The following is a 6,315-nucleotide window of genomic DNA, read 5'->3' on the forward strand; positions in this document are numbered from 1 at the left end:
GCCTCCCGCCCGCCCCGGCCACAAACCCGCGCCCGCCTCCCGCCCGCCCCGGCCACAAACCCGCGCCCGCCTCCCGCCCGCCCCGGCCACAAACCCGCGCCCGCGCCCGGCCTCCCGCCCGCCCCGGCCACAAACCCGCATCCGCCTGCCCGCGCCCGGCCTCCCGCCCGCCCCGGCCACAAACCCGCGCCCGCCTCCCGCCCGCCCCGGCCTCAAACCTGCACCCGCCTGCCTGCGCCCGCTCCAGCCCGCCCCGGCCTCAAACCCGCCCCGGCCTCAAACCCGCCCCGGCCTCAAACCCGCCCCGGCCTCAAACCCGCCCCGGCCTCAAACCCGCCCCGGCCTCAAACCCGCACCCGCCTGCCCGCGCCCGCCTCCCGCCCGCGCGCGCCCGCCTCCCGCCCGCCCCGGCCTCCCGCCTGCCCCGCCCGGCCTCCAGCCCGCGCCGGCCTCCAGCCCGTCCCGCCCGGCCTTCAGCCCGCGCCGGCCTCCAGCCCGCCAGCACAGGTGGCTCTCGGCGGCGCCTGTCCTCCCCGCGCCCAGGGCGCGCGGAATGTGTGCGTGTTGAGTCTTTGCAGATCCATGAACTTTGGCCACTTTGGAGTGTGACCAACAGAATGACGGATGAAATTGGTTCTCTTTAATTCTGCTATATGAACTGCCTTTTTGCGGGGAGGATAATGCATAACATTGTTGGTTCACTTGCAAAAAAAATCATAGGAACTCGAAGTTCGACTTGATTCTAGATATTTACTGTGAAAGACTGGGGTGTCGAGGGTTGCTTTACTCCATCGACATGGATGCCCACGGCTCTCCATCCCGCGGGCACTGCAAAGCTGAAAACAACGTCTTCTGGTCTCTTTACACGCAAGGTTTCAGACTCCGGTTCAGAGTGACTCCCGTGGAGAGGCCCGGCTGGGTGCGCGCATGCCCCGCAAGGCTGTGTCCAGGCGGCCTCGCTGCGTGGGCGGGGGCGCAGGCCCGGCCGGGACCCGCCCTGGGGGAGGGAGGCTGGGCCGCCCCTGCGCCCGGCTCTCCGCGGGACTGGGCGTCATTCGGAGCTTAGCCCAAGTCTGTTTCTCCAGCGCCCTCCACCGCAGTGATTTCACAAACCTCTGAACACAGGCTGCAGTCTGTTGTCTACAACTGAACCCTGACTTTGGAGAAAGACATGAAAAAAACCTACCTTAAATCATATTCACTAAAAGAAAAAAAAATTGGCAAAAGTAATTATAACAATTTTACTTGAAGCTGTTATTATTGTAGCTTCCACTATTAGCTCTACAGAAATGAATTTGCAAATCTGTATTTTCACCTCCAAATTCTGACTCCTTGCCGTCCTATATCTCAAATTGCTTCCTGGATTTCTACACTTGGATGATCTGCCACCGCCAGGAAGTCATATATCAATAATCATATTTTTATCTTCTCTTTCATTATCCTGGTCACATGTACTCAAAATTTCAGCATGATCTCACTTCTCCCCTTCTTCTTTACCAAGCCCTGATAATTCTTCCTCTGTGTCATCTCTCTCCCATTGCCACCCATCTAGTTCAGGCCTTTCTCAGCTCATGCTTACTCTGTTGCAATGTTCTCCTGTCTAGTTTCCCTGTTTTCAGTATCCTAACCCTCGACTCACACATTTACCCTAGCTATGCAAGGCATCCAAATTAGTACTCTTAAAAATCATTCTCATTTTGACATTTTCTGCTGAAACATTTTGAGCCTTCCTACACCTTAAATATAAGACTCAAACAACTCAGCTTGGCACTCAAGGTTTCCACGATCTGACTGCCAACCATCTCTCCAAGATTATTTCCTGCTACTTTGCTTTTTAAAAACACTACAGCACAGCAAGGCCAAACCAAACTCTTCACATCATCTTCTTGTTAACAAACTATTTTGGAGAACCACATCTTGTGCTCCATTTTCCCTTCCTTCATTGCCCTCAGTTGCTTTTCTGCATTTCACATAATGTCACATGGAAAATCACAGTCCCTCTTCCGTCACAGAGGACAAAGGGGAGGGAAGACTACAGAAATTATCTGAATGAAAATTAGAAAAGAATTTTTGAAATTAAGAAAACAGCATTTTAGGTTATTTTGATTGTTTTAGTAAGCCGACTATCAGGCATAAATTTTATTTACATCCTGGGAGAATTGCAACTTCTTATTAGTCTTATTGTTCTTCAGGTGGAAAATACTGTTCAAATGGCCTAAAGCCATCAAAATATCAAAATATCCACACTGGATGACAAATAGGACCACTGGCTTGTAGAATTGACATTTTTCTTTGTAAATGTAATTGTTAATAAGGCCAGAAAAGAACTTGGTTGGCTTCAGCCAAGTGAGACAGCAGGCAGACGCCTGGCTTCCTGACACGCTCCCTCACCACCGCGCGTTGTTGCTGTGACAGTTTGGGGGTCTGTGTATCAGGAACGCGTTATTTGTATTACCTGCCTCTCCAGAGGCCTCAGTTGTACATGTAAAACAACAAAATGCCTTTCTTCTCCCTGCAGCCTCTCTCCTGCTCTGCAGGGTGTTTGTGCCAGCAGGGCAGGGTTCCCTCCCAGGTGTGTAGCGGCTTGACAGGCCCCCTCCCCTCTCTCCCCGCCCTGTCACTGTGCTTTCCCAATCGAGGGCTGGGGCACAGTAGACTGAGTGATGCATCTGAATTCACACCTGCTGTGTTGGGAAAATATGGTTGAGGAATTAATGAGATGTGGCTCATAAGACCATTATTTTATTATATCTCCCTATATTACTATATTAAAGACAGAAAGAGGAGTTTGCAGGGTTTTGCCCTGAAGGAATGCATGGACTCAGTGGTTCACTTATTAGAGGCTGCTATCATGGAGGAGCTCTCAAATCTCTGGTGGGGATGTTTTCCAGGAAGGCTTCCAGTATCTCAAAATCTGTGAGCTTCCCTGTGTCTTGAAAGACAAGACAAGGCAAATACAGCCCACAGGATGGGAGCCGGAGACATTGAGTGCCCTTTGCCCAGAGATGGGCCCTGGTGGTTATAAACAACATGTTTCTTGGAGATGGGCTTCCTGCTCTCTCCTGTCTGTCTGCCTTTAAGTCCACCATAACTAATCAAAGAAATATAGAGTCATTATACCTCTTTTGTTATACTTTTGTTAATTGACAACTACCTACTAAAACTTAAAAATTAGCCCCTAAAAGACTTAATACCTGTTTGTTCACCTAGATAGATTAAAAACCCCTTAAAAACACTTTTGACCCCAACCTACTACCTATATCCTCTAACAACTACATTCCCTGGTATGCAAATATGTTACCCTAACAACTAATAATTGATGTCTATGATTATAAAAACCTATATAAATCTAACCATATTGCTGGCGTTCATAAAGATACGCCAGTCTCCTAAATACCCCGCTATGTTATATCTAATCTTTTTGTATATAAAACTATAAACTATACCTTAGTCTCTATATATTCTTTTATTCTCTTTATTTCTTATCAGTTTCCTTATCCTTTATAGCGACCCCTATCTTAGGGACTTGGCTCCACAGGGAAAAATAGCTAATCTCACGGGCCTGCCTCAACTACTCCCCTGCATTGCTGATTATGGTTTTAGGCTCATTTTGTTCACCTTGCTTGCTATCTATGTCCATATCACATTAGAGATGAAGGTTTAAGGTTTCAAGTGTTACTTTTGGTTCTTGACAATTTTCAATTGTAAACCCCTCAGAAGCTCCCATAATATTCTTTTCATGTCAACCAGCTCTTCCACAGACTTTAATCTAGGTGTTTCTGTTATCCTTTCTTTATCCCCTTCATGTTCAGATGATAGAACTCTAGACAGGCAAATAAATACATTCTTCTCCACTCTAATAAGATGTGCCCCACCCCCAGCCTAAAATCTATCTTCCTATTAATTGCAACCATGATTTAGAGACTTCCTTGTTGTTGGATTTTAAATCCTTTTCACTCATCCAGAGTCACAGAAGTTAATTGGAAAACGTGAACAACAATTTTCCTATGCCTCAAGTCTGTCCGGTTTCTCCCCCTAGAACCTTATTCCCCAAATATGCTTCAAAATCCATTCCTTTTCCAATAAGGGGGCTCAACAAGTCTTTTCAGGCTTTCCAACCCAACTCTTGTGTTGTAGAAAGACAAGCAAAGGCCACATCAAATCTACATATAGCCATATACAGAGATTCACGACCCCTATTTTTTACTCAAAAGGTTAATTTTCACCCGAATTAACCGATAAGGTTAATTTAAAGCCCTCTGTGATGAATCATGACTCTCCCCAGGCCAGCATTCTACTCTTTGCCCCATGCTTGTTTCCTTCTCTGTCTTCTCCTTTCTTATGAGCCAGGTATTGATTCCTCTTGGGGGATGTGTCGTTATTCTCAGGACTGCACACTACCTCTTCTCCAGAAAGTGCAGATGTCACATGTTCAGGTTTATCATGTTTGCCTGTCTTTGGTGTAGATTTGCATCTCCTATTCCTCTTATCACATTCTTCTACTTTCTATTCTCCTGACTCAAGTGTCAATTCTCTTTCACTTTGTTGGAATCCAGTATTTCCCGGTTTTCTTATTTCCTCTCAATTTTCTAAGAGAACTTCGAAGACTTTTTTTTTTTTTTGCATTCCTCAAGTCCCTTCACACTGTGGTCAAACCAGACTGCATTTAGCTCCCACATGTCTGCTTCTTTCCTCTAGCAAGAAGATAAACAGCACATTCTTTGACTTCCCCTTCGCTCCGTTCCTCCTCGTTCTGGGATTGGAATCTCTTGTGACTCCTCTCCATAACTGCCTTGGTTGACAAAAACAGTTAATTGTACATCTCCCTGATGAAGAAGCTGATAGCTGCTCTGGAAATTTCTCACTGTACTTCAGTCACCTCTTTTCAGAAAACTCAGCCACATTCAAAGCCCAGGAATGGGTGTCTTAGGGCCCTTCTTAAATGTAAAATGCTTCTGTCTTCCATCTTGTGAACCATAATAATTAACCTGGGATTTCATTACTTATCAGGCCATGTACCATGTACCTGACCATGTACCCCTTTTATGTGATCTCAAGGGCCCTGTACCTTTCCTTCATGGCTCTCTTCAGTTATTATCAATTATTTGTACGCTTTATCTGCTTTACATCTGAATTCTTAACACTGGCACCTACCGTCAGCCTTTAATTTGCGGCCTACTACCCAAAATATGAATGGAAAGCAATAGGTTTCACAATCATCACACTGAAGATTCTGCAGTACGTGGAGAGCGAACATTTCGACTTGCAGCAAAGGCAAATGAGGATGCCAGTGCTCTCGTAGGCAAGTGCTCCGAGTGCAGATGGGCTGAAAGTCTGCAGGCTCTGCCGAGAGCAAATGACGAAGCTTCTGCTGGGACTGCAGAGTCACTGCAGAAGATTATAAACACCCTCGCTCGTGCCAGAACCTCCCGGGCAACAGAGCCACAAGAGACATCTCAGTGGAAAAGGCTGCTTGGCTTTAACTCTAACAACCTGAACAGGACGCAGAGGCAACTGGCCGCAGGCGGTGCCCTCTAGGACGCACTTCAGTAGCAGAGGTAAAGGTCTGGAAAAGGGCAAAATGTATCACAAGTTGTCTCTTTAAACCCCCACCCATCCTTTTTGGGAATTAGAACCTGCATTCCTGCCCTAAGCCAGTGATCAAAGGGGCAGAAAAATGATCTTTGTTTTCTAGTGTCTTAAACCACAGGAGATGGTTCAAAAGAATTGACTGGAAATCACAAGATCACCTTCACTGGAGATAAGGTTGACCAAAAACCACCTACTATAGTTAAACAGCAGTAGCCCAAAGCCATGACATGTGACACTGATCACTGACACCCAACCTCTGAAAACCCTCCTTTAAAAATCCCTGTATTTCTGCTTAAAGGCTGGCTGGTGGTTTTTTGAGATGCTAGTCTGCTCCCTCATCATTTGCCATCAAATTAATACACTTCTCTTTCCTTTTCCTCAAACCACTTGTACTCATTCTCCGTTCTCACTGATTCAGCCTCGGGGACAAGCACTGAGCTTTTGGTAACACTTTTGGTCACCTTGCAACAGGAGTGCCTTCCTGCTGTGGTCCAGAGCAGCCTCACACTGCTCCCCAACCCATGCACCCACGTCCTTAGGAAGAATCAAGTTTCTCCTCTCCTGCCTCAAACTGTAACACATTAAATGATCATTTTGTTGTGACTCCTTATAAAAACCCCTTTTGTGCTTGCTCTTAGGTCATGGAAATCAGAAGTGGAATAAGTAATGAAGTAGCCTAGGACAAGAGAACTTAATACTAATCCTGACTCCACTATGACCTGG

This window comes from Microcebus murinus, chromosome 11 (assembly GCF_040939455.1).
Source record: "Microcebus murinus isolate Inina chromosome 11, M.murinus_Inina_mat1.0, whole genome shotgun sequence".
NCBI lineage: Eukaryota > Metazoa > Chordata > Mammalia > Primates > Cheirogaleidae > Microcebus > Microcebus murinus.